The sequence below is a fragment of the Cimex lectularius genome, unplaced genomic scaffold (genome assembly GCF_000648675.2).
Source record: "Cimex lectularius strain Harlan isolate CLEC.00 unplaced genomic scaffold, Clec_2.1 scaffold291, whole genome shotgun sequence".
In the NCBI taxonomy this organism is placed as follows: Eukaryota; Metazoa; Arthropoda; class Insecta; order Hemiptera; family Cimicidae; genus Cimex; species Cimex lectularius.
This window is the reverse complement of record NW_019392878.1, coordinates 338,712-355,135: the sequence shown is the minus strand read 5'-3', so window position 1 is coordinate 355,135 and position 16,424 is coordinate 338,712. Positions and strand designations below refer to the sequence as shown.

At 34.8% G+C, this 16,424-nt stretch overlaps 1 protein-coding gene and 1 pseudogene across 3 annotated transcripts in view; both read right to left on the bottom strand.

Moving 5' to 3' along the window:
* The window catches only part of LOC106670135 (ly6/PLAUR domain-containing protein 6B-like), a 255,955-nt gene that overhangs the window by 135,188 nt on the left and 104,343 nt on the right, over positions 1 to 16,424 (bottom strand). For all 3 annotated transcript variants that reach the window (XM_014400213.2, XM_014400214.2, XM_024228997.1), the window contains one exon: positions 7,526 to 7,580. The gene's annotated coding sequence lies outside the window, so the exon portion shown is untranslated. The remainder of the gene's footprint in view (positions 1 to 7,525; positions 7,581 to 16,424) is intronic.
* Positions 15,089 to 16,049, bottom strand: LOC112127681 (annotated as a pseudogene).

The following is a 16,424-nucleotide window of genomic DNA, read 5'->3' as shown; positions in this document are numbered from 1 at the left end:
ATGAGGATTTTAATTTATATCGATTATTTCTACATCATGGACAAAAATTGTGTAATAGTTTGTATATTTAAACAGAAATTAATAATAATTTCATTTCATTAATATTTTATTCAAATTTTTTTCGCTAACTTCAAGTTGAAACGAAACGGAGCCAGTCTGTATAAACAAGGGTTGATTTATTTGTTGAGGTAGGATCATTTGCACATTCCTCTTTAGTTGTGACGAAAAAGTTTCAGTTGAGGAATATTAATCGCGGGTATCCGGAGGGGCGCTTCACCGAAGTTTCCATTCATAAATTTCACTTAATTCAGCCGCAGTGCGGATTTGTGGGAACTCTTTCCACAGAAGTGAGCAAGCTTGCGGTTCTAGGAAAGGGTTGCTGTGGCTAAGCTAGACATCAATTTTACCTTTAGATCCTTGGCGGCAATAAGTGTCTTTCGGGCAATTACAGGTATAAAGGGATATCCACACGACATTCGTTACAAGCTCGACGGTCATTTTCCTGCGTAAAATCAACAGTATTTTACCCAATTCAATTTAAATCGAAATTAAAATACATAAAACCGTTGTAATTATAAACCAATTTATTTTATAATAGTTAATTTGTAAGTCACAAATACACAACCAAAATTATTTAATATAAAAATATTAATTCTTTAATAAAAATAAATTATGTAATAATAATTGGCGAATGATAGAAATTGATTAGCTTTAACGAAATTGTCGCAAATCTGTTCATAAATAATAGTATATAAAAGAGGCGTCGGTGGCCGCAATGGTTTAGACGTTGACACGGCGCTCATCACTGTGAAGTGATTGTCTCGGGTTCGAATCCAGCAGCCCTGCATTAAAAAAAGTAGAAATAAATAAAAGATATATTCTGTTATAGTTTTCGTTAGTAAAATCGCCGAACGCTGTTGTTTGCCTGCATTCCTTAAGTATATTTATAATTATAATAAAGCAGAGAAAATTCGAAAGGTAGGTTGAGATATCGAGTTGGTATCCGAGTAGATCAAAGTCACGTTAGCTCAACTGGTTAGAGCAGCGGCGTATTGAGCCGAAGGTCTTGGGTTCGAATACCGCACGTGACATTGACTTTTTTATTTCAACCAATATTTTACGTAAAATGATTAATTAATTAAATTATTTGGTCAATCGGACCAGAAAATGTTACGGACTATTTATAACGAACACTTCTCACTTGTCAACCAAGTCCCTACTTTTCCAATAACAAGTGTTCATTTAAAACAGACTTAAAGGAATTCTTTCTAAATCGACTTTATTCGTTAATGACGCTTTTATCACAATAAAATTTGAGTAGTGATTTAATGAGCATAAATTTTTATTATGCTTGGGTCCACGATAGTCTAAAGCGCATTCGGAGTACCGGAAGTATCAATTGAAGAAAGTAGTGGTCGACAGCAATGTACGATGGCTAGAGATAATCGTTTTATTGATCTTACCGCACTACAGGACTGAGATATAACAGCTTCCTTAATAGGTAGTCAACCCCTAACGGTCCGTAATGCAAAGGTTAGCCCAAAATCATACATCAAACTTAATGAGAATAGGTAGTCCCTAGACGAACCAGGTCTTCCTATTGGAGATACTTCAAGTAGAACGGCGACTTCTACAGTTTCGTTTGGACATGTAAACTGAATGCCGGTATGGTGTGTAGTAATCAGATAACCCGGACTGGTTTTGGAGAACGCTTTCATTCATGTGCTATGCTGGAGTCACAGCCTATTCATAGACAGTCAATTGTGGTATGAGGAGGAAGCAATGTCCATGCGCGGACCGGACTGATTATCAAAGGGAATGAATCTTTGATTGCACTAAGGTATATTTAGGAAATTGTCTGGAAGTTGTGGTCCTGTTCGCTCTATTAATTGGGGACAACTTCGTGTTAATGCGTGATTGCATGTAGCACGGACATTATTTGGAGGTTGTAGGTATTACCGCAATGAAGGCCGGCACGTTCTCCTGTCATGAATCTCATAGAACACTTATGGGAATGATAAAGAGTCGGGTTACACATCGCTCGCCGCTTCCAACAAGTGTTGAACAGCTTCAAACTGCTTTGTTAAAGAATGGGATTCTGTTCTACAAGACGAAATTCGGTTCGAACGAGTGTCCGATTTTTTAAATAAGTATACAACAATTCATAACTACTGAAAATAAAATTTATTTTTTTTAAATATGTTCGATCTATTTAATATTATTTTATTATGTTGTATTTATTTAATATTTAATTAAATAGTTGATTTATGTTTCCTGAATTATGTTATTTAAAAAACTGTAGAACATATTAGAACCTTTTGGATGCAAAGGTATATTCTGAAGGAACTATCCTCCAAATACCGTTCAACATCATTAGATTTGTAACATTATAATGATGTGGTCGGAGTAGACCAAATCCAAATTAATAATTATTCCGAGGGAAGAGTCCGAGTAGGTGATTTTTACTTTGCATTACTTAAAAATATCAAATTTTTATTGTTTTGCTTTTTAGTTTTGTTTTTGTGTTTTGCCTAGTTAGTTTTGACATAAATGCTGGTAAATGTTTTGAATAGCGTATATTATTCAATTAATTAAGATTTTTAGTTGAGATAAAAAAGTCAGTGTCACGAGCGGGATTCGAACACATGACCTTCGGCTAGATACGCCGCTACTCTACCACTTGAGCTATCTTGTCTTCGATCCATTAAAGCTCTCCGTGGCCATTTCATTTGTCGCCGAGATTCAAATAGATTGCAGGACATTTGAAAAATGGCAAAAAGGAGGGAAAAAATTCAAAAGGTGAAGTTGAGATGGGAAGTTAGTGTCCGAGTGGATCAAAGTCACGATAGCTCAAGTGGTAGAGCAGCGGCGTATCTAGCCGAAGGTCGTGGGTTCGAATCCCGCTCGTCACACTGACTTTTTTATCTTGACCAAAACCTTTCATAAATATTTTTTGATTGAACTAAACTCAACTAAAAACCTTAATTAATTGAAAGATAAAAAATGGTTAAGCGGACCACGAGTGAATTGTATATTATTATCATTCAAAACTTCAATTTTGTAAACCTACTAGTTTAGTTTATTTCAAACTTGAAAAAATGGTTATTTCATTCACTCTCAACGTGACACGCAAGAATGGCACAATTACACAGAAGACAAACACTTTGAGCCCTGAAGATGATCTCAATAAAGATCGAAACGTTGGCACGATAAAGAAAATGTTTTTTCTGAATCCTACATCACACTAGACCGCATCTCACGATTTCTGAATAGTTATTTCATTCCTGTGAACCAAATTGTTTAGGCAAGTCAATATTCCCATATTTCATATTTTCATAACGGTGCATAATTTTTTTACAAATAAATTCAAGGTAGAAAGGGTTAAAGAGATTATTTGTTTTGCATTTGGATTATCCACTTTGTGGGGCACCGTAGACGAAACACTGATGGCCCCACCCACCTTCCATGCAATCTGCCATAAAAAAATTGAAAGTTCCGTTAATTCTCCCACAATGGCATTTGCCCATAACGCAGGACCATCCAAGTGAAATTGGCTAACACCCTATCTAAAGGTTTGATATTCCATTTGTGTCCAACGTTTCCTATGTGAAAACGAATTTTTGCCCCAGCTTATCTGAATTGGCTCACACGCGAATTATTCTCGTTTGAAACAATAGATCCGTCAACGCCTACTAGCTTCCTGTTGGGGTTTATCGCAAATTCACATACTTGGCCCACTGTTCAGACTTAGCTTCTTTATTATCTCTGAATTAATTGAAATAAAAACCCGTAACTTTTGCGTTATATTATTTTTTACAATATATCCTCTTACACGTGGCAAATGGCTCCGCCGAAGCAAAAAAAATCACTTGGTAAAAAAATAGTGTAACATTTAGAACACTTCTCATGATTTAGGTTTTTTTAAATAAAGGGTCAAGGCTTGCAGGGAACCCAGGTTAAATTTATGTGCTAAATCAATAGGGTAGCCTTCTATTTTTGGAACTGAATAGTGCTGGGTGTTGATGCAAATTATATTACGGTTTTAAATATGAAATTACCATTAAGTTAATTTTTTTCTTTTTGAATGAATGAATGAATGAATGATTTATTGATATAAGAAGATATACATAATTATGCATTTCATGAAAGCTATTATTGGCAATGGTCTTTGCCCTTTTGTCGAGTTACCATTTTATAGTTCTTTTTTGTTAAATTATTATTGTATTTTTTCTTTCAATAATTACAGTACTAATTTCAATGTCTATATGTACATTTTTTATTATTGTTATGTATTGGTATTACATTTTTAATTTTTTTAAAATTAGTTATTTGTCTATTTTATTGGTTTTAGCATTTCGAGTGGTCGATAAAATATTTTTTATAACAAATAGAGTGAGTAAGGTATGCCATACGATTTCTCCAGTTATTCCGTTAAGGATTTTAATGACTTTTTCTTTATTTAGCTTCTCTTTGCAAAGTATTTCTGTCAGAACTCTCTTAGGAAATGAAAAATATCTTCCGGGATTTGAAGTTGCATAACGAGTAAATGATGATGCGTTCCTTTGACCCCTCATCCTTAACATACAGACACTTCATATGTTATCATTTTGAAGCAATTCATGTAGTTGCGTACAAGTTGTGAAGGGATTTCCACCAGGGATTACAAGACCATTCTTTTTACTTGCCTCCCATTTTTTAACCAGGTCAGTAGTATTTTAGAGGATTTCAGCTTATCCCTACTTACTCCTTCACAGTACAGCCTACCTAACTCTGACAGCTGCTTAAACGACAATAAGCCTCTGTTTATTGCAACGTTGGCCAGAAAATGCGTCAACCTGCCAAGTGTGTGGTTCAGCACTTTTCTAATATATTTCAGATGCAGTCTCAAGATGTAAAGCGGTGTGGCCGAGCTCGCTATGTATAAAATACAGTACGGGGTGCTAATTGACAGCCAGAAAAGTTTCTTAATAAAGAATTTCTGGACTTTTCTCTATTTCATGAATGCATAACTAACCTGGGTACCGTAACAAACTCCAGATCTCAAGTGTGCTCATAACTATCACCATCTTTTTTCTCTTGAAATCTTGTTGATAATGATTCTAGATTTAACAAAACATTTAGGAAGCAATTTTTATGTTACATAAACTATTAACGGCGTACTTAGAGTGCTGATGTTCGGCAGTGATACTTCATCTACTAAGAAGTAGTGAAGGAGAATTTTTAGCAAAAATCAATTGTGTTAAAATGAACTTATTGGATGCTTATTTATATCTATTTTTATATCTCTACAAAAATCGTTATAAATTTAATTTTTATTGTTAAAAAATTATAGTAAGTACATCTATTGCCCAATTAATATGACCCAAATGTTCAATTGACTCCACAGGTATAAATAAGCAAAAAATTCAAATATTTGGTTATATAAACGCAATTTCAGTTTGATTGAGTTGCACCTACTGTGCAAATTATTTTCGAAATGTGAGTATGCCAGTAAATCAACAAACCGAAAATTAATAATATAATAATAATGCTTTATTAAAATTAATAAAATAATAAACAAAGAACAAAAGTATATACAAGCATTAAGAATGCGGCATGACTAACCGTCTGCCAGTGGTCCCCCAAAAATAATATTTAGAAATAAATAAATACATTTAAAACTTCCAAATAAAGCAAAACAAAAGCTACAGAACGTAAGCTCGTATGCAAACGTATTACAGGAAGAATGTAATAATAATAAAAATAATAATACAATAATAATAAAATGAAAGATAAAATCAGAGTATTAATAATAATAATAATAACAACTATCAGAGTACACTGTATTACAAATTATAAACAAACTAGTACCATGAATCACGGATAAAACATGCAAGATTTTCACTTTTATCATTTACTTAATCTGTTTACTTACTTATTAATCAAGTAAAGGGAGCAGCCGAGTCCTTGACAGTGAAAACCAAAAATTGTATTACTGTATAATTTAATTTTTTTTAAACACGTAAAATTTTAACTGTAATCTAAAGTGAGTACTTACAAAGCACAGAAAACGGAAATCAATTCTTATCAAGAGAAAAATGAAGATGTTTATATGCAATTGTCATTAAATGAAGATCGGTTGTGTTCAATTAAACATTAACAGGCACAAAATAAACGAATTTTTCGCATGTAAATTTTGTGAAAATTCGAACTATTGTGTAAATTTGTTAAATATCATGTTTTGGATGGATACAATTTAATTTCATTTAAGAATATTAATTTTTTTCTTTTTATGGTCTATTTTTAATGTCCATGTTAGTTTTACCAAAACGAGGTTCATTGTTGGCAAAATAATTAATTTGTAAAACTGGTAATTAGGGTCCAATTAGGCTAACTAGCGAATATTGCCCTGACAGTTATCTTCTGGTCAATATGTCAGTCAAATATATTTCCATGGACGTAGCAGACCAGCTGGTTCTTATTCTTAGCCACATACCTTAATCAAAACTTATTGTCTTAAAATCGTAATTTTTAAGTACGAAGCATAAACACAAATAGAATTATTTATATAAGTTTATACAAAACTTAAGTTGAACAATATTTTCTGGCTTTAACTTATTCCGTACATCGTGAGATGCGGTCTGGTGTGACGTAGGTTTTAGACGAACATTCTCTTTATAGTGCCAACGTTTCGATCTTTCTTGAGATCATCTTCAGGCCTCAAAGTGTTTGTTTTCCGAGTAGATGTGTCATTCTTGTCGGTCGTGTTGAGAGGACCAACTAATTTGATGTTTTTCTAAAACCTACGTCACACCAGACCGCATCTCACGATCACCGAATTAACTAACGGTCACTAAACACCACATATTTTTCCGTACAGTTAAAAAAATAGACAATTAACAAAAAGTTTAATTGTTTCAAAAATATAGTTTAAAACCGAAGAAATATAGTTTTAAAAACCTACAAAGAATGGTAAATAATCAAGTTAATTTCAGGGTATTTAAATTTTAAAAAATTAAATCTTTTGGACAACAATGATGCCAAACAAATAGACTTCCATTAAACGTTCCTCTACTTTATGGAACATGCCAGCGTGAAAAGCACACGAGCTTTTCTATAGCTTAAGTGGAGAAGTGCTGCTTTATTGAAGTAGACAGGGATAAAATTTCAATAAAGAGGCAAGAACACATAGAAAAAGCGTTGATTGGTTATAAATTTTATATCTTTATGAAAAAAAGGCAGAAAAAAGAAAAAAACATATTTTTTGAACTGGAGTGAATAAAAATATACCAAAACATACAGAAAATGTATAAATAATAAAAACGACCACAATTGGCTTAGCACAACTCAATCCTCGATCTTTTTAATCAAAACAGAAATTTGTTTTCATGCCAATTACACCTTATGAATATTTGATTGCGACTATCAAGCCATCCCAAATAATCTTTTTTATACTAATCAGATGGAAATGTAAGGGTCTTTCAATACATGCAACGGCCAAAATGAGTTAGTATTAATTTACTGAATTTATTTATCGTCCACTTACTTAAGGTACGACTAGAGCTTTTTTGTCCAAGCGTAATTCCAAGCTCATGTGGAACCTGTGAAAACAGTAACGAAATTTAAATATTCATCTTATTATTAACAGTTTATAAATAACATCTTATTATATAAGTTTATAAATATATCCATTATTTTAGAGGTCCGATTGACCAAATAACTTCTTTCAATTAATTAATCTTTATGTAATGTTTTTAGTTGATATGAAAAAAAGTAAATGGCACGAGAGGAGGGGTTGAGATGGGGAGTTGATGTCCGAGTGGATCGAGGTCACGATAGCTCAGGTGTTAGAGCAGCGGCGTATCTAGCCGAAGGTCGTGGGTTCGAATCCCTCTCGTGCCATTAACTTTTTTTCATCTCAACTAAAAACCTTAATTAATTGTAAAGTATTACTTCAGTCAGTCAAGCTGACCACGAAATTAGTGAATTTATGTAATGTATTGGTTGAAATGAAAAGTGGTCGAGTGTAGTAGCAGAAGGTCGTGGGTTAGAATCCCGCTCGTTACACTAACTTTTGCATTTCAACCAATAACTTACATAAAGATTAATTAATTGAAAGAAGTTATTTGGTCAATTGGACCGTGAAATAATGGATTTAGTAAGTAAAACTAAGTATCATCACTAAAGCTCTTCGAGGCGATTTCATGAGTCGCCGAGAATCGAGTCCTGATTACCTGACATTGGGGTACGAATGGGTACTATGCGTCGCCAATAGCATCTAATACCCAACTCCGACTTTCCTACTTCACGAAGATCACGCGGGTGTACCCTGTTAATTTAACAAACGGATAGAGGGGTTTGGAGGGTCAGGAGCTGGACCTGAAACCTCCTAATCCTAAACCAAATACCTTACCCGTCTTCCCGCCCTACACTCTATCCTAGGCCCACATTCCAGCCCAAATCCAAGTTGTGATATGCGATCCGTGCCGATGGATGAATGGTACAGGGATAACTGTGCCAATAACGGAGCCTCAAGGGCACCAAGCGACACCCTTGAGTAAATAGCGTTACACCAGAAAGAGGGCTCCTCCGGTGCGGACCTTTAGATCCCTCTCACTCGTGGGAACTATATGGAAAAAGCTACAGTAAACAAAAAACACCTTAGGAACCTGCAAAGGAAGACCCCAAAAATCAACTCATGGAAATTGAGGAGGGCTCCGAACCCTCTTTCATATCATTCCATAACCCAAGAATTGGAGGACAATCTTCTTGCGTCACCTTCTGCAGATGTTCGGGGGGTCTTCGGGAAAAAACCAAACCAGAACACGAAACTACTCCAATGAAAGTGACGGAGAAGATTAGAGAAGTACACTTCGGTCATTCAAGCGGCAATACATGCCATCAATGCTTGTGCCCTGGAAAATCTTAAAAGAGGTTACACTGACAAAAAATCCTCATAAGATCAGATAGCCAAGCAGCTATTAAAGCATTAGCATGTAAATGAATTACAACAAAATAATTCAGTGAATGCATCCAAAATCTCCAAAATCTGGGGAAACACAACAACCTGATGATATCAGGGGTGCCAGGGCACAGGGGGATTTTGGGTAACGAGAAAGCAGACAGACTGGCCAGAGGAAGATCTGCAAGACCATACATAGGCCCCGAACCTATTCTTGGGATAACAGAAACAAATATAGAATCGTCCATCGCACAATGAATCCAAGCTAAACAAAAGGAGAAGTGGATAAACTCTAGCGGTGCTAGAAATAGTAAACATATGATGAAACAACCCTCACCGAGACTGGCAAAAACACTGCTGCAATTCGAGAGAGCCAAACTCAGAGGAGTTGTAGGACTACTAAACGGTCACTGGTATCTGAGAAAACATCTACACAACATGGGTATATACAGCGATGATCCCATTTGCAGATTATGTAATTAGGAGCAGGAAACAGCCACTCATATCATCTTCGAATGCGAAGCAACAGCTCAATGGAGGTTTAACCTAACGTACGGAAAAGACTTACAGAATCAAATTGCAGCAGCAACAGTCAACGACTTGATACTTCTAAGAAGAAGGATTGAGTTTATTGACTGAACTAAGGAACTAGGAAGGTACAATAAGCCAGAAGGCTGCACTTCCGGGGGAATCCAAACCCAGCTTTCTAGTAACCTTTTCCACCATACCATACTATACCTGACATTTGAAAAATGGCAAAAAGGAGAGAAAATTCGAAAGGTAGGTTGAGATGGGAAGTTGGTGTCCGAGTGGATCGAAGCCAAGATAGCTCAATTGGTAGAGCAGAGGCGTAATTAGCCAAATGTCATGGGCCCTAATCTTGCTCGTGACACTAACTTTTTCATTTCAATCAATGCCTTACATAAAGATTAATTAATTTATAAATGTAAGTGATACAGGACACTCATGTGAGACCCCCGAAAGACGTTTTGTCCGCCTTACACGTGTTTATAAACAATTATCTAGTTAGGTAAATGTGTTTTTTATTTTACTATTAAGAAAGTCACTAAGAATAAAGTTAAAACAATAAAAATGGTAAAATCAACAAAATAGAAAAAAAACATGTTTTAAAAGCTCTATAGTGAGGGCATATTTACTATTAATGGCAACATTGGAGATCTATAAGTTTTCCAATATAATGTTAAGTTAACCATGAAATTACGAAGTTAAGAATCCTCTTAAACCTATATTTTCTCAATGACTCTTCTCCACCAAACGTTTAGAAAAGTTTCTTAAATAAGTAAATCGAGATTATTTTTGCAGTAAAACGCTTAGTTGTTTACTGCACTGATTACTTTTGATGACAAAATGCAAACATTTTTAAAAAAAGTTTTAATTCAAATGTTTTGCTTTGAGATACGTAGTTTTTATCTCTTCGCTAGAACATAGTATTCTAAATATCAACAGCTCCTGTTTATCAACATAACCTTGTTAGCAGAAAGCTAAAATCTTATCGGCCCCTACAAAATCCTCACAATGGCCGTACAATATTTATTAAATCGTTGCTTGAATGTTCACCTTCTACGCATTCAAAACTCTGAGAAGCGAGATGGCGAGAAATTATGAAAAGACTGTAGTCCTTTAAGACATTCATTTAAATTATGTATGCACTGTGCTACATTCAAATTTGATTATAAAATACACGTTTTACTCTCGTCTTATCTTAATTTCGGTTAAATAAACATTGTTTTATTGATTAGTACGACAATAAATCATTAAATGTTAAATTATATTCAACAAGTTAAATTTACATTCACTAAGCAATAATAAACACTATATCAATAATAAACTATGTCGTAGCATATAAAAACAAACGATCTATTTTCGTTTTTAAACGTTATTTAAATTTCGGATTAGATTTACTTTATTCAAAAGTCCACACAAGCATCTGCAAAGGCACTTCAGCACCCAACGAATGCAGTTCCAAACCCATTCATACTGACACTCATTCTTAAATACAATCTGTACCAATCACATCATAATCATTCAATTGATAGAGGATTACTCGACATCCTTCCATAAACTTTTACAGATATCATATATAATTAACCTAATTGAGGGTCGATGGGGTACTCAGTATTCTGCCGTCGACCCTCTTAGATTACACCTTCACTCTAATAAATACACTTACTCGCAACATGCTGGGGGCACAAAGCTATATATCCTCAAGAATGTGAAACAGGGGACCCAAATACTCGCTGTCGTTGTCAAGCACAAATTTCATATCGGCTGGCATTCTTACGCGGTCTCTTTATGATGCCAAATAATTGTGCCCTTCAGATTGGTGGACACATCGAGCCACCCTTTTCTACATGTAGGGTACATACGCGGGCTTTGGTCCAAAAGTGAGTGACTTGCATGGACTATCCTGGCAATATTGAAATGAAATTTTTAATAGAATAAATATTAGTGTGTGATGTTTAGTGACCGTTAGTTAATGATTATTTGGAGATCGTGAGATGCGGTCTAATGTGACGTAGGTTTTAGAAAAACATTTTCTTTATCGTGCCAACGTTTCGATCTTTATTGAGATCATCTTCAGGGCTCAGGGGGAGAGGGGCACTCAACACGACACACGTAATGGCACAATTACGCAGAAAACAAACACTTTGAGTGAGTAGAAATACTTTGATTGAATATAAAAAAATATTTTTTTGAATTGTATAAATTCAATTTTTTCGACATCCTATATGTTTGTGTCCTATGTTTGTAAATCCCAGGCGCTGAAGATGATCTCAACAAAGATCAAAATGTTATCACGATAAAGAAAATGTTTTTCTAAAACCTACGTCACACCAGGCCGCATCTCACGATTTCCACATAATCATTGGCTAACGGTCACTAAACACCACACATTTCTACGCGAGAAAAATGAATAACATGGGATTCTATGAACTGATTTCTACTACATATGGACATCAAGCAAAGAGTGCCCTGAAGGACATCGCCAACAATAAAAAGAAGTTTGCATTGGCTATCAATTAGAGAACTTTTTTGTTGAAATGCAGAAAACACAAGGTATTTCCTACTTACATCAAAAACAACTTTAACTCCACAAATGCCACATTAACACAACCAACAGGAATTAACGACATTCATAAGGCCACAATATATTTCAAAAGAAACATTTTAAATATAGGGGCACATCTACACAGAAAAGAAACACTTCGAGCGCTGAAGATGATCTCAGTAAAGATCGAAACGTTGGCACGATAAAGAAAATGTTTTCTAAAATCTACGTGAAACCCGACCGCATCTCACGATCTCCAAATAATAAAATTAGTGATAAAAATGTATAAGTTTGCCTATGCTGTGTAAGTTAAGTCCCTCTCCCATACATTTTTTTATTGGAAAATTTTTGCGAAAATCCCGTGAAACACGTAAACATTTATTTTCTTATCTAGTTTCTCACGAGACGAAAGTTTTGATCTAACTCTCCACGAAAGTGGAATACGAATAAAGGCTTTACCATTTCAAATGCCAAGACACCCAAATTGTTCTATATAACATTTTTGAAAGGTTGTTTAACGCTGAATTCAACGGTTTTTAAGTTGGAGCAACAGTTTTTTTCAACAAAAAACGGTTTACGAACATAGTTTTTTGGAAAAACGAAATCCTCTGCAGCCTCTTCAACCATTCACCCTTTTACTTATTTAACATTTCAATTGATATTAAATTAATGTTTTATGGTACAGAACGTAAAATTTCCCACCTAACTTCCCAAATAACACGAACCATAAGTCGTGGGTTCGTGTCGCGCTTGAGACATGAATTTTTGTTCTAAACTGTTTTTGCATAAAAGTTGATAATAAATGGATTTATTAAATGGATGAATTAAATAATACCATTGATTAATAGGACGATCTGGTTGTAGTTGTTGTTAAAGTGTGATGCAAGCTTGTACAAATTTCTGTTCATTTTGCACGAGTCATTTTTCCAATTTGTTCCGTTAGTCGAAGAACGTAAAAGCAAAACTATAGTAGTGTGACTGGATTTTAAGATAATTGCTTTGGATTAAAATATTTTAATCATTTTTGGGATTAATTAAAATTTGTGCCAGGGTGAATTGCGATTTAGTGAGCGTCCTGTTCGTCGATGTTATTTGAAAACCTTGTTGCAAAGTTTAAAAATAAGTAAACAATTATTTCACTATTATTTAAAATGATAAACAAATAAAAATTTCTTATAGGTTCAAGAAACTGAAGAAGGTTTTGTATTCCTGAAAAGCAATGTTCCGATATACTTTTTTTCAGCCTAGTGCAAATTTCAAGTTTTCAAAACAGAAGAATCATATCCACTTTTTCTCGTAATGTACGAGGCATTTTATGACAAACAGTAAGTCGTACAAGGCAAAAATTAAACTTTAGTATGATTGGAATTTAAGATGTGCTACGAATTAAAAAAATTTCAATAATTTTTGTGATTAATTAAAAGACTGAAGCGTTACCAAACCATTTTTTGTGTACGTTTTGCTTGTAAAAATTTAAATCTTTTTAATTTGTATTTGTGGATTTACACCTAGCTGGATTGCCCGTCATTGAGTCTACATCCAGAGCGTTCTTATTCCGTGTTATTTGAAAATATCGTTGCGGAATTCGGAAACATGTGAGACAATCAATTTACTACCAATTAAACAGATAAATTAACTTATTGACTAAGGCAACTGGAGAAATTTTTTTTCCAAAAACATTGTTAGGAAACCGTATTTATTTCTCCAAATAACTTAATACGTTTGCTCAAAATTAAAAACCGTTTGCGCCCTAAAACTCAACCGCAGAATAATTTCATTTTCTTAATCTCTGCACTGTGTAAATATTTATGAAAAACGTGTAAAACTGTGGATTATGAAACATTAGCTAATTTGTTTATCCTATAGGATTTTTTAAATTATATTTTCTGCCAGGAAACATATTTTATTTTCGTTCATTTGAAACATTTTAAGAAAAATTCGATTAAAAAAAAATAATAAACATGGAATTTATAACAACAAAATTAAAATAATATTAAAATACACAGGCTACGTCCCCTGTATGTAAAGAACGGGACTTACATTATTAAGATAGTATGAATAATGGATGTGCAAGGGGTTATCTGCAAGCGAATTGTCTTTAATTGAACTTTATTTCACTGAAACGGTTTTTATTGCTCTTCCCTATCTTCCGCTCCAAATTATTTATTTGATGTAAAGTACTTCTATTGCGACAAATCGCCAAAACCCAACGAAAGTTACCCGGCTGAAAGCCGATTTGGGACTATAATCCGAGTTAATTCCTAATTCTTTAACAATGAAGTCTTAATACCGAGATGCTTTTAACAGATAAAAGTCAAAGTGGTGTGCCGTGTAATTTATTCAGCCTCAAAAAAAAGTATAAATGTTTAATGTGTTTAATATTACTTACGTTACTTCAGGGCTCAAAGTGTTTGTCTTCTGTGTAATTGTGCCATCCTTGCGTGTCGTGTTGAGAGTGCACACAGAAGACAAACACTTTGAGCCCTGAAGATGATCTCAATAAAAGATCGAAACGTTGGCACGATAAAGAAAATGTTTTTCTGAAACCTACATCACACCCGACCGCATCTCACGATATCTGAATAACTATCGATTAACGGTCACTAATCTCTACACAGTTGTGATAATGTTTTTCTGAAAATTCTAAGAACTTTCAAATTTTTTCACATTTGACCACCTTCCTCAAAAAATTTTTCTATGAATTAAAACTAAAGAGTAAATCAAGTTTATTTGTTGTTGTTGTTCAGTCGCACAGTCAAGTCCGACTTTTTGCGACCCCATGGACGAAGTCCCGCCAGGCCCTCCTGCCTTCTGATGTCCTCTTAAGTTGACTCAATTTCAAGTTGCATCTATGACAGTCTAACCCTCTCATCCATCGCCGTCTCCGTCTTATTTGACCTTCAGTCTTTTCCAGCATGAGAGTCTTCTCCAGTGAGTGCTCCCTTTTGGTGGCCAAAGTATTTGAGCTTCAGTTTCATTATCTGGCCTTCCAGGGAACAGTAAGGATTGATTTCTTTTAGGACTGACAGGTTTGATCTTCTTGCTCTCCAAGGGACTGTCAAGAGACTTTTCCAGCACTATAGTTCAAAATAGTCTATTCTTCGGCGCTCAGCCTGCCTTCTAGTCCAACACTCGCAGCCATATGTGACTACTGGAAATACCATTGCTTTGACCATGCGGGCTTTTGTAGGCAGGTAGATGTCTCTACTTTTTATCATGCTGTTTAAGGTCGCCATCGCTTTCCTTCCAACGAGCAGGCGTTTTTAATGTATGGCTGCTGTAACAGTCGGCGGTGATCTAAGATCCCAGTCACGTGAATTTTGTCACTGTTTCCACGACTTCCTTTTCTATTTGCGAAGGAATGATGGGGCCGGTTGCCATGATCTTAGTTTTTTGATGTCGAGCTTCAAGCCCACTTCTGCGCTCTCCTCTTTTACCCTGAGCAAGAGGCTCTTTAGGACCTCTTCACTTTCTGCCTTTAGGGTGGTATCGTCTGCATATCTGAGGTTGTAGAGCTTTTCTCCAGCAATCTTAACTCCCGCTTGTGATTCATCCAGGCCAGCATTTCGCATGATGTACTCTGCATATATATTAAATAAGCAACGTTTATTTACGCAATGTTTAAACAAGTGTACCAAAAGAAAGTCACAAAACCATTATAACAACTTCAGAGAACAACCAGTTAATGCATATTTACAAGAAACATGGGAAATAGGTCGCTAATCTAGTTTCCTGGTTAGCCAGTTTCCTATCGTTAATATAATAATACAGAGATCACAATGATTACCGATGCATCCGTTTAAGGGTTTATTATTACCAGATAATGCTCAGTACTTACTAAATCGATTTACGATACCACCAGTGCACGTGCTATTCGCAAATAAGAACATTCAAACTACATTATTGACACGGCGTTTGGTTATCTTCTATTGGTAATTAAGGTATAAATTAAGAAGCCATCAATTTTAGTCTACAACAGCACATGATATAAAGTATTTATTCTATGTAATTCCAGGAGCGCTGTACATTACTAGACATCTCGTTAAAACTTTTGATTTATTATTTGCAATTATTGTTTAAAATATACATGTGTGGTGATTAGTGACCGTTAATCGATATTTATTTAGAAATCGTGAGATGCGGTCTGGTGTGTTGTAGGTTTCAGAAAAACATTTTCTTTATCGTGCCAACGTTTCGATCTTTATTGAGATCATCCAAGAGGTCACTCTCGACACGACACGCAAGAATGGCACAATTACACAGAAGACAAACACTTTGAGTGAGTAGAAATACTTTGTTTGAATATAAAATTTATTTTGCATTGTATAAATTCACTTTTCCACATCCTAAATGTAATTGTTAAATGTAAACAATGTTTGTAAATCCCAGGCCCTGAAGATGATCTCAATAAAG